The sequence below is a fragment of the Dermochelys coriacea genome, chromosome 18, assembly GCF_009764565.3.
Source record: "Dermochelys coriacea isolate rDerCor1 chromosome 18, rDerCor1.pri.v4, whole genome shotgun sequence".
Lineage (NCBI taxonomy): Eukaryota > Metazoa > Chordata > Testudines > Dermochelyidae > Dermochelys > Dermochelys coriacea.
In genome coordinates, this window is record NC_050085.1 from 4,618,330 (window position 1) to 4,644,953 (window position 26,624).

Genomic DNA, 26,624 nt, shown 5'->3' on the forward strand with positions numbered 1-26,624 from the left:
AGCACAGGGACACATATACCCCTAGTACAGCTGACAGTCCAGGGACACATATACCCCTAGTACAGCTGACAGCCCTGGAGGACACATATGCCCCTAGTACAGCTGACATCCTGGGGACACATATACCCCTAGTACAGCTGACAGCCCTGGAGGACACATCTATCCCTATTATAGCCACCAGACTCGGGGAAACATATACTCATAGTACAGCCAAAACCTCAAGAGACACATATACCCCTAGTACAGCTGACAACCCTGGGGATACATAAAACCCTAATGCAGCCAGCAGTCCCGGGGACACATATATTCCCAGCACAGCCGACAGCCCCATGGACATATATAATCCATCACATGGACATGGTGCTCGGTCAGTCCAGGATGGAAGCCAAGGCAGGTCCCTGTTTCAGCACCACTTTCTCATCTCCATCTGTGATTTCTCTCTCTCAGTATGACTCCACCCAGGCCCAGGATATCTACACTCAACCGGAGCCTGGGCTCTTCTCAACACAGCCGCTCTGACATGCCGCAGCCACCTCAGTTTGGCTGCTGGGGGGGGCCTTCACCCTCAGGAGAAGTCGCCTCAGCTCGGAGCCTCAGGCAGAGGTCTCTAGACAGGGGAGGCGTGCCCGTGGTCCCTGACCATCACGGGAGCTGTCTCCCTGCCTGGGATAGAAGGTGCAGAGGTTTTCAGCCCTGGCACAAAAGCCTCTCTTGAGGGGGACTGTGTTTGTGCCTGTCCCTCTGCTCCTACTCGTGATTCCCATTTATGCATCCCAGGATGGCATGAGCCCCTTTGGCCAGAGCATCACACTAAGAGCTCCTGTTCAGCTCGTTATCTACCCCCATCCGCTGAACATGAGCTCCTGGTATGAGGCTGTGGCCAAAAGGGCTCATGCCATCCGGGGATGCATAACAGGGGACTCTTGAGTAAGAGGAGGGAGGTTATTTTACCTCTGTATATGGCCCTGGTGTGACCGCTCCTGGAATCCTGTGCCCAGTCCTGGTGCCTGCAATTCAAAAAAGGATGTTGATAAATTGGAGGCGGTTCAGAGAATAGCCATGACAATGATTAGAGGATTAGAAAACCTGCCTGATAGTGTTAGACTCAAGGAGCTCCATCTAGTTAGCTTAAAAAAGAGAAGGTGAAGGAGTGATTTCCAGCCTATCAGTACCTAGATGGGGAACAAACATTTAATAATGGGCTGTTCAATCCAGCAGAGAAAGGTCTGACATGATCCAGTGGCTGGAAGTTGAGGCTAGCCAAATTCAGACTGGAAATAAGGCATACATTTTTAACAGTGAGAGCAATTAACTACTGGAACAATTTACCAAGGGTTGGGGTGGATTCTCCATCACTGGCCATTTTAAAATCAAGAGTGGATGTTTTTTTCAAAAAGCTCTGCTCTAGGAATTATTTTGGGGAAGGTCTCTGACCGGTGTTATACAGGAGGCCAGGCTAGATAATCACAGTGGCCTTAGAATCTAGGTGAATCCCCAGATCTTTTTCAGAGTCACTGCTTTCCAGGATAAAGTCCCAATGCCTGTAAGTATGGCCTGCATTCTCTGTTCCTAGATGTGTACATTTACATTTAGTGACATTAAAGCTCATACTGTTTGTTTGAACTCAGTTTACCAACCAATCCAGATTGCTCTGTCCTCATTATTTATCACTCACTCAATTTGTGTGCCATCTGCAAATGTTATCACTGATGAGTCTATGTGTTCTTCCAGGTCACTGATAAAAATGTTAAATAGCACAGGGCCAAGAACCAATCCCTGGAGGATCCCACCAGAAATATATCCCTTTGATGGTGATTGCCTGTTTACAATTACATTTTGAGAACTATCAGTTAGCCAGCTTTTACTCCATTTAATGTGTGCCATGTTAATTTTATATCTTTCTAGTTCTTTAATCAAAATGTCATACTGTGCCAAGTCAAATGCCTTACAGAAGTCTAAGTATATTACATCAACACTAATACTAATACTAATAATAAACACACTTTATCAACCAATCTCATCAAAAAAAGATATCAAGTTTGTTTAACAGGATCTACTTTCTATAAAGCCAAATTGATTGGCATTAATTATATTACCCTCCTTTAATTCTTTATCAGTCACGCCCTGTATCAGTCGACCCATTATCTTGTTTGGGATCTATGCCAAACTGACAGGTCTATAATTACCAGGTCATCCCTTTGACCCTTTTAAAATATTGGCACAATATTAGCTTTCTTCCAGTCTTCTGGAGCTTCCACAGTGTTCTCAGCCTTATTGGAAACCAACATCAATGGTCCAGTGAGTTTCACAGCCCACTCTTTTAAAACTCTTGGATGCAAGTTATCTGGAACTGCTGATTTAAAAATGTCTTACTTTAGTAGCTTCTGTTTAACAACCTCCTGACATATTAGTAGAATGAAAAGTGTTATCATATGACATGACTACATCATCTGTTTTTTTCCTCAAATACAGAACAGAAATATTTATTGAACACTTCTGCCTTTTCTTCATTCTTGTTGATAATTCTACCATTTTCTAGTAATGGATCAATATAATTGTTAAGATTCTTTATTGTTCCTAATATACTTTAAAAAAAATCCTTCTTATTGTCCTTACAATTGGCCTTAGATGTCTCCTTGTGTTTCTTTGGTTCCCTTATCATTTCTCTACAATTCCTAGTTTCTGGTTTATATTAATTAGTATCATCTTATTCTTTCTTCCATTTGTTATATATTATTTTTAATATTTTTATAGCTGCCTTCATTTCCCCACTACCTATCATCTCTCATTCATTATCGAGATGCCAACTCCCACCTTCCATCAGCCCATGATGCCAGCGTCCATCGCCCACTTGTTAAATTTTCAAACAAGAATCTTTGTGCTTTCTCATGTGCTGCCCCTCATATCTAGGAGGAGCTCCCCATAAGTAGCCACCAAGCCACCTCATTAGCCTCCTTCAAACTGTATTTTGCCATGATGCCTACAAAACCCTTGACAATGGTTAAGCTGCCTGGTGTGAGGAGACTGCAGACCAACATCATCTCCCTGTTGTCTTGTACTTGCCTCTCAGTTTGTCTGTGTCCATCTCTTGGCTCTTGGCTTACATTCAGATTGTCAGTTCTTTGGGGCAGGGACTGTCTCTTTGTATCCGTACAGTGCTGGCACAGTGGGGGCCTGGTTCAGGGATGGGGGTGCTGGGCCCTATGATAATAATATATGCTGGAGGCACCTTTAGCCTCCAAAAGGGTGTGGTTTTCTGTTTGGCGTGAGCACTCCCTAACACACACAGCCAGTGCACTTTGCTCTGCCCTATGACCTTGGCATTTCAGGGCTCTTCTGCTGCCCCTTGATCACAACCCACAGCCACCCTGCTGTTCCAGTCCTGGGGCCTTCACACACAGATCTCCCATTGCCCCTCAATCCCGACCTGCAGGCTCCTCATTCCCAGCCTGCCTTGCCCAAGTGGCCATCAATGAACAGCACAACCGCAACCCCACATCTCCCGGGATGACCAGGCCCGGCATAGCAGCTGCAGGTCAGGACTGAGGGCCATTGTCACTGGGTGGGGCAGACAGACTGGGATCATGGGGCCTGCAGAGTGGGACACAGGGGAGTTGGCAGAGCTGTGTGTATGAAGAACCTAGGGGTAGATGTGGACCCGAATTGAGGGACAGCGGCAGAGCTGGGCGGGTGTCAAGAGAGAAATAGCAGGGTGAGCACATCCACTGGCCAGGCCTGCTGAGCCCCGCGTGCTAACGCCTGGGGAGTCAGGTAACTGCACCATCAGCTGTGCAAAGCTAGAGCAGCACATAGCGGCAGGAGAGCCACGTGGCAGAGACTGGGAGCCACCACCACCTTCCCTGCCCTCTCACTGTCACCCTGGAGGGCTTCAGCTTTGCAGTCCTGAACACCTGGATTCTAACTCGCTGTGTGACCCTAGGTTTCAGAGTAGCAGCCGTGTTAGTCTGTATTCGCAAAAAGAAAAGGAGTACTTGTGGCACCTTAGAGACTAACAAATTTATTAGAGCATAAGCTTTCGTGAGCTACAGCTCACTTCATCGGATGCATCCGATGAAGTGAGCTGTAGCTCACGAAAGCTTATGCTCTAATAAATTTGTTAGTCTCTAAGGTGCCACAAGTACTCCTTTTCTTTGTGTGACCCTGGGGCTGTCCCAGTAGTTCAGCTCCCCACCTCTAATGGAGACCTCGGCACCTGCCTGTGCACAATGCGCTGAGACCAACAGGCGAGACCCTCTGTGGAAATGCCAGCCAATAGCGTCGTTATCTGTGATTACAGCCCCAGGTTGCAGGGAGCCCCGTGGTGTGGGAGGGGGAGTGCAGTGTAGTGATCCCCCTGTCCTGTGGGTCTCCCAGGGCTCTCCACCAGGTACCTTGAGCCCCCATTGTGTCCTGCTCTAGCACACTGCACACTTTGGCATGGCCGTCTCTGTTTGTGTGCAGGCCTCCTGAAGTCAGAGGGACTCTGAGGGGCGGGTGGCCCCTTTGCAGGATTGGGGCCTATGCAATTATATGACCAGTGGCCTGAAGCCCCAGAGCCTGCTGTTGACAGCTCCTGGTGAACAGGGGCTCATAGGGAGGGAGATGGCTGAATGGCCACACCTGACTTGTATTGCTCCTTTGGGACAGTTTGGTCAAAATTCAGCTACGTTTTGATTTTGGGGGTAAAAAATGTTATTAGCCCTGTCAGATAATGAAAGACAAGAGAGGTGCCTCAAATGAGACTGGGGTAAGGGGCCCCCTAACCAGCCTGCAATCTGGCATGCTGGCTTGCAGACCCTGCACAAAACCAGGATAGAAAAGGGGCTCTTGGTTGGGTGGTACATCGCTGGAGGCAAGGACTTTGATCCAAGTCCTAGGCCACTGACTTCCTTCCTGCTGGAGACGTTGCATGCAGGTGGGGGCAGCAGCTCCGCCGAGAACTCCAGTGAGGGGTTCCCTACTCAGCAATCAGTAACAGCTGTAATCATGCGGGCTGGGGTAGGCGGCAGAGCACTGCCCTGGCAGCAGATGATGCAGTACTTCCCTAGGGACTGCAGACAGACCCACCTGCCAACAAACAGCCAATGTAGGTGTAACAGAAGAGGAAGAAGAGGGAAGTGGGAACACATTACCTTATTGGATGCTCACACCGTGATGGCAGGACTGGGTTTAAGACTATTGCCAAGACACCCTGGGAGTGTCTCATATATACACACATATATCTATGTGAATGATCATGCTGATGAATTATTACTGGCTTTCCTTCCTGCTGATGAATTATTACTGGCTTTCTTTTCCCTGTCACACTTTCTTTTCCCCCTCACACCCACCTGCCATGAAGTTTTCTTTGTTTCATACAATGGATTCAGTGTTTCCGAGTGGGGAATTAATGCCCATCAAACGTGCCAGGGGTATTCTGTTTCCCTGGTTTCCAGCTGGGGGCTTAGGTCATGTAGTTGTATTTTGAGAAGGAACCTCTAGACTTTGAACCTGGCCCATCTTGCTGCCAACAGCCCCTGGCTGGAGGGTCTCCCAGTGAACAGGGGGTGAGATCTGCAGTACTTCAAGGATCCTTCCTTAATAATACAGATGGAAGCCCCAGGGCTAGAAAACTAGAGGGACAGAGTTTTCTGCTCCCTCTGCTGGGGAGAAGAGGATTAGGATCGGTTGGAGAAGATGGATTTCTGTCTGGCCTCTCTCAGTCCCAAGAGAGAACAACACGTAAACAAAGAGCACAAAACAAAAGCCTTCCCCCCCCCAATCCCCAAGATTTGAAAGTATCTTGTCCCCTTATTGGTCCTTTGGGTCAGGTGCCAGCCAGGTTAGCTGAGCCTCTTAACCATTTACAGGTAACAGGATGTTGCCTCTGGCCAGGAGAGATTTTATAGCACTGTGTACAGAAAGGTGGTTACCCTTCCCTTTATATTTATGACAAGGGCAAACACCTAACTAGGTCTAAGATGGATCTTGATACATTTATGAATGGGATTACATGACGGGGTCGCCCACACTAGCTGGACCTGGACCCAATGATCCAAATGCTCCCTTTCAGTCCTATTGCCCATAGCCAAGTTGATCTGGTTTGTCTGATTTCTTACCTGCAAATGTGTATACATGGGCTTTTCATAGTGTTTTTACTAATTTCCCATTTCCTCCAAATAACAGCTCCTTGGGGTTCATGATCCGAGGATCCTGCATGTTGGTGAGTGAGAGAAAACACCCCGGGGACCAGGGAGGCTCTATTTTAAATCAATACCTTAGGTTCCGGCAGGCTGCCAAACTTTGGCTTAATTCTGGCTGTTGGCTCAGTGCGGAGATGGCTGGACAGTGCTTGGTGGCCGGGGAAGTGAGGGAGGTCAGATTAGATGATTTGGAGGTCCCTCCTGGCCTGACGGTTCTAGGTCTCTGATAGGCCAGAGCCAGATACACGAGTCCAGCTCTGGGCAGGGGCTCAAACCAGAGTTTTGTGTATTTTTGTAGAAGGCTCTTTAGGCAGCAGAAACCAGTGCTCAATGCTGGCGTTGGCACCCGGCAGGAGGGTGACACCGAGATATTTTCCACCTCCCCATAATGAAGTGCTGGACCTGGGCAGCTCCCCCATCTCTTGGTATGTAATTGTGGTGCCCAGCATTCAGCATTCAACTCTCGCCACCTCCCCTGCACGCTGAGCACTAAACCACCCTGCTGGGATTGAGTCTAATATTCCAAAGTTCTGTGCAGCATCAAACATCAACCTTCTCCAGTAGAACCCTGCCATCAAAATGCCATCCTCTCTCCAAATGTGACATTTCCTCCCCTCCATTGCCCTCTCACAAGTCCTAGAACGGGTCACTTCAGTCTCGCACCGGTGACTGAAATCAGTCTAGTACCTTGTAACCCATCTGGCTAGCATGGGAACTATATAATATACCCTGCAGAAGGGAGATTTCCCACTACCTCTGGTGGATATTGGCCTGTAGAATCGTGACACATTTATATCCAGGAAAGTTATTCAAGGTCACTTTTACATTGAATGGACCTGATTCTCCTTTTACACCACTCAGATTCTATTGAGTAGGAGAATTGGGCCCTTTAATCAAAACTCCCATTAACTTCAGTGGGTGCAGGATTAGGCTGTTGGTATCAATAAGAAGTCTTGCTTTCGGAGATGGAATTAGACTGAGCAGCTAAATTTACAACTAACACATGTGGTGGGGGACTACTGTGGGGGGGTAAAGTGACAATCAGGCCTTGATTAGAGCTGGATCAATCCCCACTTTTCCAAGGAACTCAGGGAAACTGCGGCAAAACTGCTGCGTTTCACCAGCTTCCACTTCAAAACTATGAATGTTGCATGTTTTGATAGAAAGGGACCGAGGTCTGGCCTGTTCAGAACTGGTCTGCAGATCACTTAAAACTGGGCTCCTGGCTGTTCCAGACTGCATCAAGCTGGGCTGGAAGTCGCACAAGTTCCTGAACCTCCAGCTAACACTGCCCGGATAACCAGCATGGGAGAAAACACGAAAGCTTCCCACAGCGTGAGGTTTCACTAGAAACAGCCTACGTGGTTCTGGAGAGAAGCAGCCTGGTTCTGTTCTCCCACATAGGAATTACACTGCTGGAGCTTCCTGGGCTCCAATGCAGTTTTCTCTGGCAGAGGAGAATGAGCCTGAAGTCTCAGTATAGATCTGACACAATTTACCAGCAGGTGGAGCGAGAGAGTCAGGCAGTCAGGACCTCACCATACATCGCGGAGATTATCCACAATAACGGGTTCCCTATGGTGTACATAGGGTGCACCATGACAGGTTTCAGAGTAGCAGCCGTGTTAGTCTGTATTAGCAAAAAGAAAAGGAGTACTTGTGGCACCTTAGAGATTAACAAATTTATGCATCCGATGAAGTGAGCTGTAGCTCACGAAAGCTTATGCTCAAATAAATTTGTTAGTCTCTAAGGTGCCACAAGTACTCCTTTTCTTATAGGGTGCACCAGTGGATTTTCAGCCCCCTTGGCCCATACACTGCAAGAGCTGAGGAGCCGTAAGTTATCTGGGTAGAAGTGTCCAGGGGTAACTTGGGCTCAGCTCTCGGCACGCGGCAAAGATATGGGGAGAGACGCAGGCATTCACTCAGTCTCCAGCTAGCGCCAGGGCTCTGGGCCTCTATCAGCAAACAGGCACTGCTGAGCTTTGGACGCTCTAGCCAAAGTCCCACTGGCAGAAACTGGGACCTGATCCAGGAATGACACCAAGCATTTGTTGGAGCTGAACACACTGCCATCTCAAAGGGGGCTGGAGTGTGCTTACCCATTGGATTGGAGCTGAAATACACACAGGCAGAGAGAAGACCCCTGGTCTGCCAGTGTTTAGACTGGTTAACCTTCAGGGCATGCTGCAAGGATCTCACAGGCATTTGGGGCCAGAACAGGATGAGAGGTGAAAGTGGGATTGATGATCATTTCAATACAATGGAGCTCTGAGGTGGGAGTGAATTATGGTTGGGAGTGTGGTTGGCAGTAGATCTTGGGAGTTCAGTTTATGCTGGTTATTGTGGTGCTGTCAGTATTGGAAGGAGGGCCCAGAAGAGAGGACGCCCTTTCCTAATGTTGATGAAATGAAATAAACAAGTAATACCCTGGGCAGTCTGCAGCCTGGCCAGAACAGATTGGAATTATGCACAGACTGTGAAAGAGACCTTACTGTGTGGAGTAATGTCCATCCACAGCTAGTTTTATGGGAGACCATTCACTTGATAAGTGACCACACACCCCTACTCCCAATCCTAGGCCGGATGATGCGGACTCCTCCTGCAGATGGCAGATGCGGTGATGCTTTTTGAGACAGTCAGCCCTGGTGGTGAAACAGTGGAGGTGTACACACTGCAATGCCACTTCTGGCGACAAAACTCTTTAGTTTCAGCGACAAAATAAACCACCACAACAAGAGGCATGGAGCTTTTTGCGGCAAAGTTAAAGCGACAAAACGTCAGTGTAGACACTGCCGTTCATTATATCGCCAGAACTGGCCGCCCCCGTATCCCACAATGCCCAGCATGAGTGCTCTGCTCCTGGTTTGAACTCAGCTGCCCTCCCCTTTCAAAGCTCGGGGAAGGTCTGACAGCTGAGCCTGCTGCTCTGCTCGGGGAACAAAGAGCAAATCATTAACATGGAACACGGCTGTCTCCTGCACTAGGAACACAGAGGCCGCCAGGCAGGCAGGGCGCATGTGTGTGTGTGAGAGAGCTATGCTGTGCAGAGCCAGGGAGGGAGGTGGGGGGCTGATGACAGGGGCATCCTCCTCCCCTTGCCTCAGGACTGGTTGCTTCCAGTGGCTGTCTGAACCTGAGACAACGGAATGCCAACGCGCTCACTCTCCCCCAACACACACACTCCCCCAAGACACAGTCCGTCTGTCTCTCCCACACACACACTCTCTGCCCTCCCCCCACTTCAGTTGAAAGGCAGCTGGCAATCTAGTAGGATGCCCATGGAAGGATGGGATAGAGAAACCTGCATCATGTGATGCTATCCCTGCCCCAGGAGACACTGCAAACCCTTCCCAAAGCACCCTGCAGCCAGTGGGATAGCTACCCACAATGCACTGCTCTCTGTGTTGGTGCTCATGTGGATGCACTCTGCCGAGACAAGGAGCGTAGTGTGGACATGCAACAGCAGTTTAATGAAAGCGCTTTAAAACGACATCACTTTTGGTGACAAAACTCTGCAGTGTAGACATAGCCTCAGCTACCTCAGGAACTTTTACCCTGAGAATGCGGATGTTGACTGAATTTAGGCACCTACAGTGCTCAGCTACAGTGTAGCCTAAAACCGCAGCTCAGGCACCTACGTCTGGAGTTTAGGTGCCTATGGGTTGCCATAGAAACCACCCAAAAGAAGTGTGATTGGTCCAAAAAAAACCCCATTAAAAAGGCATAAAATAAGCAGGAGTGGGGGTTGCATCCCTTTGTGAATCAATGGAATTGCTGCTGCTCGGTGTCAGAGTACACCAAGGCCTAGGGTGCAAGGACTGTGCCAGCTGCACTGTGACTCAGAGGCAAGCACTGTAGGTATTTCAGCAGCTAGGCCCTGTAGGCACTACCCTGGTGGGTCCAACACATGGCTCAGGGAAAGGGTGTTTACTGGGGCTGGCAGGAAAGGGAAGGTTGCCAGTACTGTAGGAACAGAGGCTTAAACAGTTACAGTTCAAAGGGAGCGAAAGTGGTTCCTGTTTGGGTCCCTGGGGCAGCCCAGTCAAGAGCCAGGCCTTGTGCCTCAGGTGCCTTCTCCAGTCCAGTCTCTATTCCAAGCAAATAGGAGCTTGCAGGCTTCCAAGCCAGGCTCAGTTAGCATCTCTCCTTGGGGCCCCTCTTCACTGGCTCCCTGCCCAACTGCTGCTGCTCCCTCATAAATCCCATCCGAACCCTGCCATATCCAGCAGTCACAGCCTGTTCCACACCCAGCTCTGCATATTCTTCCTGCCTGCTTGCCATGGGGCTTCTGCTTCAGCTTCCCATCAACTCCTAGCTTTCCATGCAGCTGCTGCTCCCAAAGAGAGCCCAGCCACGTGCTGGTTCCACACCTTTCCCCCTACCAGGCCAGGGGAAGGGGTGTACAGTGAGACAGGGATTTCCCTACATTCCCCCATCCCTCACCCCAGTGGTCAAACTGACCAAGATGAAGAACATACCAAGCACCAAGAATATACCAACATGTCATCTGAAGGTTCAAGTGGAGTATCTATAGCCAAACAACCCAAAGCACAAATACAGCTACTTACTGAAGAGTCAGTGTCTCCACAACCTAAAGGCAGTTCCCAGTGTTGGTGGTTAAACTTTTCCCATTTATTGAAGTTACAAAATATGGCTACTGGAGCACCTCTTGCAAAAAAGCTTACAAAGAAGGAAAGCTTCCCATTGCTACAATTGGTAAAACTGGAGGGGCTTGTTTTGTCAGACAAATCAGCAAAGCCAATGCTGATAAACTATATGAAAAGGCTGCAAAACACCAAGCCTCTGGACTGTATCGACATGCAGAAAGCCTTATAAGCCTGTCACTGTCAAAGCCAATTTTAGAAGTACTTAATAAGGCTGTTAAAAATGCTGGAGACACAACACAGTTTATGTGAACCAACATGGCCGTTGCATCATATGTTCTATTTAAGCAAGAGATACCACACACTGCAAACCAGAGGCCAATGTTAAGTGAATTTTTGCTTGTTAAACCTGAAGTTGGACACTGGTTCTGAACAAGATTGGCAAATGCTCACTATCTTTCTGCGAGAAACTCAACTGACTGGTTAGAAGCATGCGGTGTAACAGTGAAAGACTCAGCAGCTGAAAAAGTGAAGAGCTCTCTCACCACATGCAGAAAATTTGCATACATGGCTGATGAATGCATCGATGCAAATGGGTGTCGAGTATTAAGTCACTGCGTACGTTATCTTGGTGTCAATGGTAGGCCAGTAGGTGCATTTCTAGATGTTCAGGTTATAGAAGACACATTGGCTGCATCTGTGACAAACCACATTTTATCAGAGTTAAATGCTTGTAAATTGGACCCCAAACAGATGGCTGCTTGTGCATTTGTTGGAGATACAACTTCTCTGGAAGACCTGGTGGAGTACAAGTTTTCTGTAATCCTAATCTGTCCTGCACACAGTGCAGAGGCCATCTTAACTTCAGTACCCAGAAAGATAATGGACCAAATAATTAAGCAATCCATTTGCAAACACCTGGAAGATTAAAAGGTGATAAGTAATAGTCAGCATGGATTTGTTAAAAACAAATTGTGTCAAACCAACCTAATAGCTTTCTTTGATATGGTAACAAGCCTTGTGGATGGGGGAAGTGGTAGATGTGGTATATCTTGACTTTAATAAGGCTTCTGATACTGTCTTGCATGACCTTCTGATAAACAAACTAGGGAAATACAATCTAGATGGAGCTACTATAACATGGGTGCAAAACTGGTTGGAAAACTGCTCCCAAAAAGTAATGATCAGTGGTTGACAGTCAACCTGAAAGGGCATATTGAGTGGAGTCCTGCAGGGATCTGTCCTGGGTCTGGTTCTGTTCAATATCTTCATCAATGATTTAGATAATGGCAGAGAGAGTACACTTATAAAATTTGCGGATGATACCAAGATGGGAGGGGTTACAAGTGCTTTGGAGAATAGGATTAAAATTCAAAATGATCTGGACAAACTGAGAAATTGTCTGAAGTAAATAGGATAAATTCAATAAGGACAAATGCAAAGTACTCCATTTAGGAAGGAACAATCCGTTTCATACATACACAATGAGAAATGACTGCCTAAGAAGGAGTACTGTGGAAAGGGATCTGGGGGTCACAAGTTAAATATGAGTCAACAGTGTAACACTTCTGCAAAAAAAATATCATTTGGGGATGTACTAGCAGGAGTGTTGTAAGCAAGACATGAGAAATAACTCTTCTGCTCTACTCCGTGCTGATACGGCCTCAGCTGGAGTATTGTGTCCAGTTCTGGGCGCCGCATTTCAGGAAAGATGAGGACAAATTGGAGAAAGTACAGAAGAGAGTGACAATAATGATTAAAGGTCTAGAAAACATTACCTAGAGGAAAGATTGAAAGAATTAGGTTTGTTTAGTCTGGGCATGATAACAGTTTTCAAGTACATATAAGGTTGTTACAAGGAGGAGAGAGAAAAATTGTTCTTGTTAAGCTCTGAGGATAGGACAAGAAGCAATGGCCTTAAATTGCAGTAAATTCGGTTTAGGTTGGGCATTACGAAAAAATTCCTAACTGTCAGGGTGGTTAAGCACTGAAAAAAATTGCATAAGGGTGTGGAATCTCCATCACTGGAGGTTTTTAAGAGCAGGTTACACAAAGACCTGTCAGGGATCATCTAGATAATACTTAGTCCTACTTTGAGAGCAGGGAACAGGACTAGAAAGACCTCTCAAGGACCCTTCCAACCCTACAATCCTACAGTTCTATGGTCTACTCAACTAGCAGTAATACGAGCTGCAGAATCTTCAAAAAACATGTAAAAAGTTATAAATTGAATGTCTTCATTATACTCTTTTTTTCAACAAGAGTCCAAAAAGACAGAATGTCTTAGAAAAAAATAGATGATGATCTGGGACTGAAGTTCAAATTAGTCCAACCTGGGAAAACCTGCTGGCTTTCTCATGAGAAATCCTTGGCTGCTGTCTTAAAATTACTGCAACCATTATTACTGGCTTTGGAAAGTATCTACCAAGATGGGACAGATCTAAGTAGTGAGGCTGGTGGTCTACTTTTGCTACTACATCAGAGAAGACAATTGCCATTTTCTCTCTTGTAAGTCTACTTTTGAAACCACTTGGGTCATTAAGCAAAGCCATCCAGGCATCTGCTACAACAGTAGCAGACCTTTGTCCAGCAATAAAAGCTACACTTGGATCAATCAGAGAGATATGCATGAAAGACGTCAGTCCAGAAGTTGACTAATGAAGGCCATTATATTGAATTCTTAAGTGCAGAGGATAAAAAGTGTTTGTTTTAAAGCATCTGAAAAAATATACAGACTTGATTCTTACAAATCTACTACAGTGACTTTTGGATTGTATTCAACCTCTACGTAGCTTTTACAGATGCCTGTCTTTTCAAACACTGACAGTTGAGTGGAGTGAGGCATTACCAGCAATGGGGCTGCCAGGTGGTCAGGACAGAATAGAGAATTTGAACATAGAGTGGAATGTCATATGACAAACGAATGAAGTTTTGACTTCAACTTCTTTTTTATCATCACTAGTGGCTCGATCCAATCTTTGTGCTCTGTTTCCTGGGATGAAAGAAGAAGGAATTCATCTCTTGCTACTCCCAGTCACAACAGCTACAGTTGAGCGTTCCTTTTCCTCTTTTAATAGAATTTTGTGTTCTGAAAGACATCCCCTTCTGCCTGATCATGTGAATGAACTAATGAGCGTATCAACTGAGAGGAAGTACCAGATGTATGAGAAGTCCCCAAAGATGAGCCACCTAAACAAGATGTTAGGATGCATTAAATAATACTAGGTTTCAGAGTAGCAGCCGTGTTAGTCTGTATTCGCAAAAAGAAAATGTGGCACCATAGAGACTAACAAATGTATTTGAGCATAAGCTTTTGTGAGCTACAGCTCACTTCATCGGATGCATTTGGTGGAAAATACAGAGGGGAGATTGATATACACACACAGAGAACATGAAACAATGGGTTTTATCATATACACTGTAAGGAGAGTGATCACTTAAGATGAGCCATCACCAGCAGCAGGGGGGGAGGGAGGAAAACCTTTCATGGTGACAAGCAAGGTAGGCTATTTCCAGCAGTTAACAAGAACATCTGAAGAACAGTGGGGGGTGGGGTGGGGGGGAGAAATAACATGGGGAAATAGTTTTACTTTGTGTAATGACTCATCCATTCCCAGTCTTTATTCAAGCCTAAATTAATTGTATCCAGTTTGCAAATTAATTCCAATTCAGCAGTCTCTCGTTGGAGTCTGTTTTTGAAATTTTTTTGTTGAAGAATAGCCACCCTCAGGTCTGTAATCGAGTGACCAGAGAGATTGAAGTGTTCTCCAATTGGTTTTTGAATGTTATAATTCTTGATGTCTGATTTGTGTCCATTTATTCTTTTACGTAGAGACTGTCTAGTTTGGCCAATGTACATGGCAGAGGGGCATTGCTGGCACATGATGGCATATATGACATTGGTAGATGCGCAGGTGAACGAGCCTCTGATAGTGTGGCTGATGTAATTAGGCCCTATGGTGGTGTCCCCTGAATAGATATGTGGGCAGAGTTGGCAACGGGCTTTGTTGCAAGGATAGGTTCCTGGGTTAGTGGTTCTGTTGTGTGGTGTATGGTTGCTGGTGAGTATTTGCTTCAGATTGGGGGGCTGTCTGTAAGCAAGGACTGGCCTGTCTCCCACGATCTGTGAGAGTGATGGGTCGTCCTTCAGGATGGGTTGTAGATCCTTGATGATGCGTTGGAGAGGTTTCCTTACAGTGTATATGATAAAACCCATTGTTTCATGTTCTCTGTGTGTGTATATCAATCTCCCCTCTGTATTTTCCACCAAATGCATCCGATGAAGTGAGCTGTAGCACACGAAAGCTTATGCTCAAATAAATTTGTTAGTCTCTAAGGTGTCACAAGTACTCCTTTTCTTAAATAATACTAAAATATTCTACTGCCATCATATAAATTAATGGGATGCCTTCAACTGGATACAGTGAGCAGTTCTGGTCACCCCATCCCCAAATGGATACAGCAGAAATAGAGGGGGCTCAGAGATGCAAGGAGAGGCCTGGAAAGATCAGCACTCTTTAGTATACAGAGAACATGAACAAGGACCTGGGTGCTGTAGGAGGTAAGCCTCCGGCTCACCCTGTCCCAATGCACAAGAACAAACAGGCATTTGATGAAAGTGAGAGGCAGCAAATATAAAACTGATTCAAGGAAGCCCCTTTTTGCACCATGTCCCATTAGCCTGTGGAACTCTCCGTGCCAACATATCAATCAGGCTCACTTCCACCATCGCACAGCAGATAGGGTGGAGTGAAGCAGCACAGCTATACCATTCCAGTCGGGCTTGTGAGAAGAAATCAAAGACGAACTGGCAGGCCTAGATGCCCTCATGGACCTTGTCATTTGCATAGATGATAGGCTGCAAGAACGAAGAAAGGAGAAAAGAGGTTCTCTGCAGTCATCCTCCCCACATGCCATGACCTCACCTTCTGTATTGCTCATCAAACCTATGCAAGCCGATCTGTCTTGTCAGCAGCTCACACCCAAAGAAAAGGAATGGCACTGTCAACACTACCTGTGCTTTTACTGTGGTGAACCCAACCATACCATCTCAGTTTGCCAAATACGAGCACCGAGTTGCTTGGGAAACAAGCCAGTCCAGGCATGATGGAGGAGATGAGAATTTCCCCGTACCCTAGTCCTCACTGAGATTCCTGGGGCTTCCCATTTGCAGGTGTCTATCCACCTGTTAGATTATCTTCCAACAGGCCCTCATTGGATCAGGAGCACCAGACAATTGTATGGATGCAGCTACAGCTTGGGCCCTACAGATTTCCCTGCTATACTAGGTCACGGTTGAAACTATTGACAGCTCCCCGCTGACTTCAGGTCCAGTTGTGGCGGAAACTGTCCCCCTAGAGCCTGTTATTCAGGGACACCTAGAAACAATACAATTCAGTGTGATCCATTACTTCATTTTCCCCTGATCCTTGGTACCTCCTGGATGACCATTCATGATCCCCTCATTCACTTGCAAGAACAGGTCACTTTCCCATCAGAATTTTGCTGACACATGGCCAGGGACCAGAAAGGTTGCACCCAGACCTGAGACAGTTCAAATAGGTGTAGCTGCATTGAAACATGTACTGAGGGAACTATGGAATTTCCTCCCCCCCCCCCGGTACTGTGACTTCACTGGCCTTTTTTCAGAAGAAGAATACAGAAAGCCACCACCCCACATCAGGACTATGATTGCCCCAGAACTCCAGCTGGCGGTGAAGATACCATTTGGGCAGATATTCGCAATGTCAGACCCTGAACTGCCTGCATTGTGAGATTATCTGCAAGAGAACCTAGCGGGGCCGGGGGGAGGGGGTTCATCTGCAAGTTAACTTCACCAGCCAGTGGTCAGTTCTTTTCATAAAAAAAAGAAGGATGGGAGTCTCCGTCTCTGTGTCGATTACAGAACCCTAAATCAGACAGTAATCCAGAACCGTTACCCACTTCCGCTAATACCTGAGTTGTTAGAATGTGTGTGGGCTGCCCGCAAATTCACTAAAATGGATCTATGAGAGTGTACAATCTCAGCAGTATCCATGAGGGCCCCCTATGGAAGACTGCCTTTTGGACCCAATATGGCCACTTTGAATATTTGATTATGTCATTCCAACTGAGTAATGCCCCAGCAACGTACAGGCACTTCATTAACAATGTGCTACAAGTCCTAATGGACTAGTTTGCAGTGGTATACTTATATGATATGTTGAGCTTCTCAAATGATCTGGACCAACACACCACTCACATCGGTACAGTGCTGGAGAGACTATGACAACTCTCTCTACGGTAAACTTGAGAAGTGCAATTAGATCAGACCTCAACCAAGTTCCTGGGTTTCATCCTGACTCCAGAAGGAATCAAGATGCATCCACACAAGGTCCAGGCTGTCCACAAGTGGGCAGCCCCTGCAATGTGCATGACCTACAAGTTTTTAGGCTTCACAAACTTTTACTGGGAGTTCATTTTGAATTTTTCAAAACAAGCTGAGCCCCTTACTGCCCTACTCTGGAAAAATGCCCAGTTCTACTAGTGACCTGAGGCCCAGCACGTATTTGAGCTGCTAAAGTTTGCCTTCACCACCTCTCCAGTACTGGCCGAACCAGACATGATGCAAGTTTTTATTGTGGAAGCTGATGCATCTAGCACAGCAATCAGGGCAGTCCTCTCCCAGGGGCATGCACCCATGCAAATATTGCACCCCATCGCCTGCGACTTGAGGAAGCTTACCCCTTCTGAGCAAACTATGAGCTCTTGGACAAGGAGCTCTTAGCAATAAAGACCACCTTTGAAGAATGGCAACACTACTTTGATGGGGCCCATCATCCAGTCCAAGTGTTTATCGATCACAAGAACCTGGAGTACCTGCACACGGCCAAAGTCCTAAACCAATGACAGCTCTCAGTTCAACTTTACCTTGACCTACCACCCTGGAACTAGAAATGGCAAGGTCAATCAATGCCTTGTCCCATAAATACAGCACCAACCCACAAGACCCCAGTCTGGAACCAGCCCACATTCTCAAGTCCCATAATTTCCCCAACGTGACTCACCACCAGGACCTGCTCACACTCATTTGCTCTGCCTCTGTCTCTGGAATTCCACCCAACAAGTTGACCGTTATCAATCAAGAACCACAAAAGGCCCCCTGGGAGGAGATCGCGTTAGTAAGGGACTGCATTTATGTTTCCCCAGGACCTGCAAGAGTGGCAGCTCACCAGTTATGCCATGACTTGCATCCTGGCAGGACATTTAGGGAGAAATAAAGCCTGATGATTAATGCCTGGTTCTCCTGGTTGCCCCAAATGTGCCCCCCGATAGAGACCGTTTTCACTTCTTGCCAGGTGTGTACCCACACCAAGATCCCATGCCAGAAACCCTGTGGTCGCCTCCAACCTCTGGACACCCCATCTCAGCCTTGGGAAGCCATTTCCTTGCACTTTGTGGTGGAACTACCCTAATCCAGTGGTTTCATGACCATTCTGACACTGGTAGATCGTTTTTCTAAAATAGTCCACTTCATTCCATGCATGGGTTTACCCTCCACAGGGGAAACTGCCCAGCTCTGATAAACAATATAGTCTGTCTTCATGGACTCCCAGAACACATCACCTCTGATGGGAGGTATCTATTAGGAGTGCACGTGCACCCATCCTCTGCCTACCATCCTCAATCAAATGGCTAAACAGAGAGAATCAACCAGATCCTAGAACAATACTTACGATGCTACATGAACTATCACCAGGATGACTGATCTTCATTCTTACCATAAGCCAAATTGCCAGGCCACAGCCCCTTAATTATCTTTATCATCTATGGGTACTACCCCCAATCTCACCCACAACTACCCATATCCTCCCCCAGCCATCGGCCTCAGACCTAGTAGAACATCCATTACGTCCAAGAGGAGATGAAGGGACACCAGGAAAAGATGAAGGAGGAGTACAAAAGGCACATGGACAAGTAAAGACAACAGGGCCCCACCTACTCTGTAGGACAAAAGATATGGCTTTCTAGAACACCTCCTCACAGACAGACCCTCTCAGAAACTAGACTATCAGTTTCAGTGACAAATCAACCCATTCACCTTCAAGCTCTAGCTCCCTCAATCCCACAGAGCACAACCCATGTTCCATGTCTCACTTACTAAAACCCTACACTGAGAACACATTCCCCCATAGAGCCCATTCACCGAAAGTACAAAGTCAGGAGGAATACACTGTGCATATTATGAGGCAAATTATGGTACTTGATGAATGGGAAGGTTACGGCCCAGAAGAATGCACTGGAGAGCCAGCTGAAAACATTTGCACTCCTGTCCTGGTTCAGGTGTTTTATAGGACCCATGTCACTCAGAGGGCACCTTTAGGAGAGGAATGGTGTTAGGACCCTGGGATCTCAAACCCTGGTCCACAGGAACAGCCATACGTCAACGCTCTGCCTGGCAGCCTGCTGACAGTAGTTTACCTGGAACCCACGGAGCCCATCCTGAGGCTCAGGCTCTGCCTTTGAGGTCTGATTGAGAGAGCTGCAGAGCAGCTGATTGGCCTGCTGGCCCAACTTCAGCCAGGAGCAGGGAAATATCTGAACAGCTAAGCTGCACCCAGTTCTGGACTGTGGGCCTTGGGCTTCCTGCCCCTGCTGCTTGATTTCCTGGCTTCCTGACCCAGCTTGACTCCTGGTGTCTGACTTGTGGTTCCTGGCCTCCACTTGGTTTCCTGCTTCTGACTTTCTGGTATCCTGACCCGGCCTGGCTCTCATTCCTGACTGGTTCTCCAGTTGGTCTCCTGCTCCTGATCTCCCAGTATCCTGACCCAGCTGACTCCTATCTTGTGACTGTGGACTCTGGCTCTGACTACTAGGTCTGGCTGCCCTCGACCCAGCTGTGACAAGCTCCTTCCTAGCCAGGCCTTCCTGATCAGTTCTCAAGACAGGAAAGTGGGGAAAGGGCAAAATTCCTTACCCTGAATCTGCTGCCTGGGTTTCTGGTTTGACTAGCGTTGCCAGCCGCTGCAACTTGTAGCTGGGAAGGAGAGATTTTTCCTTGTGTCCAGCAAGCACCAACACATTCTATCTCTGTCTCCACCTCTGGGATCCGGCTCTCATCCTGGTTTCTGGTTCAATTCTGAAGAACTACATGTCACGCCAGCTCATTCTGGGCTAACCAGGAAGGGGTTAACTCCCAGCCCTTTCCACTGCTCTGCCTCCTTTTGAGGAACAGACCTTGCAGAGCTGCAGAAAGGTTCCTTCTTCCCTTGGCAGATCTCGGGGAATGAAAAGTCTGTGTTCCACATATTAAATTACTCATAAAATATTTGGCCTGTCCCTGAGGCGGTTCAGCAGCCAGCTCAGCCCCCGCCGACCCCTCCAGACAGCCTGCCAATGTGCATCTGCATGTCACCTCATGCTACAAGGTCAATCTCTCCCATTTAAAGCAGCAACATTAGAAAGCAAACCAGATTTCAGCTGGAATTAGCTTCAAATGGAGCATTCAGGGGAGCGGAGCGGGGGAGGGAAAATCCAGCTGGGGTGGGGAGGCGCCTGCCTCCATGCAGCAACTGCCCCCAGACAGCCCAGCAACCCTGCCAGAGCACCCGGGCTGGATTGGGGAGGGAAACACCAGCCCCTGCCTTGGTGCGCTGGGATGATGCTGAGGGCCGGGGCTGGGAAATGATTCTGTCCACTCTGAGCGTGTCGTGCTGGGCACGTGCAGGGTGTTTGGGTAGGTGAGTTTGCCCCGGTGCCCCACTGCGGCCCTGCCAGCCCCTTCCCATGCAACCTGCCCAGGGGAACCAGCCTTCAGTGAGTTTTGTTCTCCCACTCTCAGGCCAGTTGGACTGGCAGGGCCATCTGTGACCTAGAAACCGCCAGGACTGGCAGGGAGGGGTGGCTGATCTCCCTGGGCCCAGGTTACCATGGGGATGACCAGAGACTGGTGAGCTGGCCTGTGTTCAGCTCCAGGCAGCGCTAACCAGCATTCCTTGCTGTCAGTCCCAGCTCCTTCTGCTCTGTTTCTTGCTTGGCCTTGCCAATCCTTGAGCAGGCGGCTCTTCCCTTTAAAGGAGCAGCATCTCCTCTCTGCCCCAGAGGGGATCTGCAGCGTAGATTCACCTGGTCCCCTCCTGCCCAGGCCTGCCACTCTCTGCAGGGTGGCTGGATGGCACAGGCAATTAGACCTAGTGAGGATTCCTGGGATCCAAGCAATGGCACCCAATTGCAGACCCATGGTCCCAGGGCAGAGTTCCCCCACACTCATCCATAGCTCCTTTGGGGCTGCCTTCAGTGAGCTCAGAGACGGCCTGTGTGGGCACTGAGGGGACAGGCTCAAACCCCGCAGAGACCCCCAGGGCGCTATAAGGAGATACTCCATGGTGGGCCCCTATATGCACCCGTATACAGAACAGCCACAGCGTGTACATGAATCCTCGCTGGAATCCCGTATAGGCTGCACCAGGCCTCATTTTGGAGACCACCCATCAGCATTCTCCAGGCCCCAGAAGCACAGGAGTCCAGGCGTGTCTGTGCTGTACACGTAGTGGGAGGATGGTCTGTTGCAGGGGACTAGGAATCAGAATTCACAGCCCTGCCACTGCCTCATTAGGTAACCTTGGGTGAGTTGCTGCCCCTCTTTTTGCCTCAGTTTCCCCATCTGCAAAAGGGGCTAGTCATACTTAAGGTACCAGTCTCACAGCCGAGTTCCATATAAGTGGGTTGAGCTCTTCAGACGATGTTGAAATCTTTGTTATTATCTTGCCCTGCTCGCTGGAGAAGATGTGCATGGGACTTCCTGTGATATCAGCTGAGGTGAGACTGGACTTACATCATGAGACAGGCACAGAATAAATGAGAGCGCCAGGCTTCCCTTCTTGTCACAGGTGGAATGTGGGAGTCAGGTGACATTAGTCTAAAGGATGCCAGTGTTCACAAGAACTATAAATAAAGAGCCTTTCTGTGCCCAGGGCACATGTGAGTTGCAAACTGCATGGACCCCATTCCAAACACATCCCATGCGCGGTATGGACCATCACACAGTACAAGAGATGCAGAAGCAGGCTAGCCATGGGTGCTGTGGGTCAGGATCGAGGTGCCCTGTGCTGTGCTGGCAAAGGTGTGAGGAAGGTGGCACAAGCCCCTCGACAGCTCGGCAGCCTTGCCTTTCCATGAGCACTACACTTATGTACACGGAAAAAATTCTGGAAAAGAGCTAGGACCACACAGCATGTGTGAGGGCCAGCCACATGATGCCAAGCCAGTGCTGCTAAGCCACAGAGGGGTCTTTTGGGAAATGTGTGCAATGCATATGGAGATATGCCTGAAATTCCCATGTGGTTTGTGAAAAGGAATGATCTCCGAGTGAGTCCTCACTCCTGACTGATTTACGGAAGAGCACAGAGCTGTGCTCCGGAGCCTACAAACCGTTCACTGACGGCTGCCCAGACCCGGCACTCCCTTCAATCTCCATTATGTAGACAGAAGGGCTCTTATTTGTAATCATGCTTAGAAATGAGCATTGGCGGAGGATCATCACCGAGGAGGCAGTACCTGCAATAGGTGAGCAGTGATCCATCTGGACCAATGTAGAGTGATAGCTGTGCTGCTAGGAAAGGTTTTCTGCAATGGACACGGGGCCCTGGAGAGATCACGGATCGTAGTCATTGCTGCCCTCCCTGACCATCAGTGTTAGCCTGGCCAGCGCTTTCCATTTTATTCATTTACATTTTAAACTATCCCCTTCCCAAATAACTTCAGGCTCTTCCACAGCCTGATCATTGCAGTCAGGTGCCAAGATCTATCTACCTATCTCCAAACACCCTATCATCTAATCTAATCTATCTATCTATTGTAATAGACAGACTCCGCCTGGTGATTAACAGCACCCTCCCCTGAAGGAAGAGAACCCCTGAAGAAGGGCTGTCCATGCCCACAACCAGGCAGCCACCTATGTCTCCAGCTCAGTCCAGTTGAGAATTGTGGGGGGTGCAGTGGACTGGGACCCAGGAGAGTGAGGCCCAAACCTGTCTCTCTCCTGGGACCCAGCTGGGTGCTTGCTATTCACAAATGTGCGAGGAGAGCCTGAAGGTGGGATTCCAGACCCTTTGGGCTAGCCTAGCTCCCCTGCTGCCAGTCCCTCCTGGCTACTGGGGATGTCATGGAATCCTCTGAGCCTCTTTGTCTCCTCTAGGGCTGCTCCCTGGCCCATGCTGGTTCCCAGCCCTCAAAGCACTTGTTCCCATGGGCTATTTCTAATTATTTGAAGACATGGAAGAGTGAAGGGATCCACTTCCTAACTAAGCAGGTCTCGCTCTCTCAGCGGTCCTCCAGTGCTCTCAAAGGCAGTATGGTTATCTGCTCTGAACGCCTGCCAACGTCCCTGCGAGAATCATCTTCAATTTTGACCCCATGAAAATAGGCTGGAAAAGACCTCATGGAAGACCTAAAACACAACGGCTGGACGGTGTCAAGGGGCACCTGTCCCTATCAGGCATCCCGCCTCGTTACACACCAGCTTTCACTCAGGACAGAACATCATGATGTTCAGGCCTTCTACGCTGTCCAATGGCCAGCATGATGAGAACTAACCTGAAGACACTTTTTTTTCTCAACCTTCAGCCTTTTTTTTTTAAAAGTATATTTCTAGAACCAGATTCACCACTATGACCTGGCTGCGTTTGACACAAGGCAGCCAGAGCATATGGGTCGGAGCTGGGTTTATAGCTGCTTTGCTTGACCATAGCAGTACAAGGTTTCTGAGCCTGTGGGTCACACCTGAGTCATGCTTTCAGGCTTTTCTCTGTAACCTGGAGGCCTAGAGGCTTCCCCTTTTTAAAAAATGCACACTGAGAGTATCATCACAGGACTTCAGGAAGTGGGTCTTTTAAAAAAGCACCCAATAGGAGACGCGTGATCAGAGCCTGAGAGCTGGCCACACAGAGTTGCATGCTTCTGGGGAGAATATGTTGTATTTTTCATACAAAGAAAAGGGATTGAATCCCTGCTATAAAGTGCAAAATGCAGCTCAGCCCTAACTAGGGAGCCACAACTGACACCTTCACACTGTCTGTCCCACTGATGGGTTGAATGCCAAGGCTGCCAATTGCCCAGAATTTTGTCCTGAAGGCAGCAGCATTTGCCCGCAGTTATGCAACCTCATGTCGGGGTGTTCCTAAGTCTCTGACAGCCGGAAACTGGGACTGGACAGCAGGGAATGGATCACTCAATAATTGCTCTATTCTAGTCACTCCCTCTGAAGCATCTGGCATTAGCCACGGTTGGAAGACAGGACACTGTGCTAGATGGACCTTTGGCCATACTGGGACAGACCATTCTTAGGTGCTTTCCGGCCACATGGAATTGTTGTGGCATCTACTGTGGAGGTGGCCAAGTTCTCTCTGCTCCCTCTGCCTGATCCCAGTCCACAAGGACCTATTAGGAGAAGGTGGCAGCAGGCTCCCTCATGCTCCCAAGCAGCTGCACCGAGCCAACCCCCAGGCACTTCAGCATCCACCCCAACTAGTAGCTCCAACAACACTCCCCAGATCCCTAGCAACCCCAACCTCCCAAGGACCCAGCAAATATCCAGCAATTCTTGGCATCCACCACTCTCAGCTATGCCAACACAGGCCTTTCCAGTGCCCTACCATGAGAGTCCCCACACCAACCACTCTCCCATCCACCCAGCTACAAGCCAAATACTGTCCAACACCTACACATCCACCCAATACAACCAGCCTCCAAAACCCATGCATCTTCTCCAGCCACCCTCCCAGCACAGCCAGATTACACCACCCTTCCTACATAACAAGTCACACTCACAGCTGCCAAACTTTGTGCAGTTCTGTGCCCAACTCTGACCACTGATCCGGGCTGTATTGATCTTAAATGAAGTTTCTGGTTATCAATGTAATATAACTCGAATTTAGTAAATCTTTTGATACTGTCTTACATGGCCATCTCATAAATAAATAAGGGAAATATCGCCTAGACCAGTGATTCTCAAACTTATTTAATCAGGCACCCTTCTTTATGTCTGCAGTCATTTATGCCAGTCCCTTCCCAAGTACATATAGTGCCGCCCAGCTCTGAAGATAGAGGGCAGAGTGGTGGGTGCTCAACTCTGAAGTTAGAGCAGAGAGTGGCGGGCGCCCATGTCAGATGTTAGAGCGCAGAGCGGCGGGCGCCCAGCTCTAAAACTAGAGAGGAGAGCGGCAGGCACCCAGCTCTGAAGCTAGAGGGGAGAGCAGCGGGCGCCCAGTTCTGAAGCTAGAGGGGAGAGTGGTGGACCCCCAGCTCTGAAGCTAGAGAGAAGAGCCGTGGGCGCCCACCTTTAAAGTTAGAGGGGAGAGCGGCAGACGCCCAGCTCTGATGTTAGAGGGGAGAACGGCGGGAGCCCAGCTCTGAAGTTAGGGCAGAGAGCAGAGGGCGCCCAGTTCTGAAGCTAGATGGGAGAGCGGCGGGTGTTCAGCTCTGAAGTTAGAGGGGAGAGAGGCCAGCACCCACTTCAGATGTTAGAATGCAGAGCGAGGGGTGCCCAGCTCTGAAGCTAGAGTGGAGAGCGGCGGGCGCCGAGCTATGAAGCTAGAGGGGAGAGTGGCAGGTGCCCAGCTCTGAAGCTAGAGGTGAGAGTGGCGGGGGCCCAGCTCTGAAGTTAGAGGGGAGAGCTGCGGGAGACAAGCTCTGAAGCTAGGCTGGAGAGCAGCGGGCGCCCAGCTGTGAAGCTAGAGGGCAGAGCGGTGGGCACAAAGCTTTGAAGTTAGAGCGGAGAGTGGCCGGTGCCCAGCTCTGAAGTTAGAGGGTAGAGCAGCGGGAGCCCACCTCTGAAGTTAGAGGGGAGAGAGGCGGGGGCCCACCTCAGAACTTAGAGCGGAGAATGGCGGGCGACCACCTCTGAAGCTAAAGAGGACAGCGGCGGGCACCCAGCTCTGAAGCTAGAGGGGAGAGCGGTGGATGCCCAGCTCTGATGTTAGAGGGGAGAGCGGCGAGCATGCAGCTCAGAAGTTAGAGGGGAGAGCAAAGGGCAGCCAGCTCTGAAGTTGGAGGGCAGAGAGGCGGGTGCCCAGCACTGAAGATAGAGCGGAGAGCGGCGGACGCCCAGCTCTGATGTTAGAGGGGAGAACGGCGGGAGCCCAGCTCTGATGTTAGAGGGGAGAGCGGCGAGCACGCAGCTCAGAAGTTAGAGGGGAGAGCAAAGGGCAGCCAGCTCTGAAGTTGGAGGGCAGAGAGGCGGGTGCCCAGCACTGAAGATAGAGCGGAGAGCGGCGGACGCCCAGCTCTGATGTTAGAGGGGAGAACGGCGGGAGCCCAGCTCTGATGTTAGAGGGGAGAGTGGCGAGCACGCAGCTCAGAAGTTAGAGGGGAGAGTAAAGGGCAGCCAGCTCTGAAGTTGGAGGGCAGAGAGGCGGGTGCCCAGCACTGAAGATAGAGCGGAGAGTGGCGGATGCCCAGCTCTGATGTTAGAGGGGAGAACGGTGGGAGCCCAGCTCTGAAGCTAGGGCAGAGAGCGGAGGGCGCCCAGTTCTGAATCTAGATGGGAGAGCGGCGGGTGCTCAGCTCTGAAGTTAGAGGGGAGAGCAGCGGGCTCCCAGCTCTGAAGATAGAGGGGACAGCGGCGGGCGCCCAGCTCTGAAGTTAGAGGGGAGAGCTGCGGGCGACCAGCTCTGAAGCTAGAGGGGAGAGCAGCGGGCACCCAGCTCTGAAGTTAGAGCGGAGTGGGGGGCCCACCTCAGAACTTAGAGCGGAGAACGGTGGGTGACCACCTCTCTAGCTAGAGGGGAGAGCAGCAGGCGCCCAGCTCTGAAGCTAAAGAGGAGAGTGGCGGGCACCCAGCTCTGAAGCTAGAGGGGAG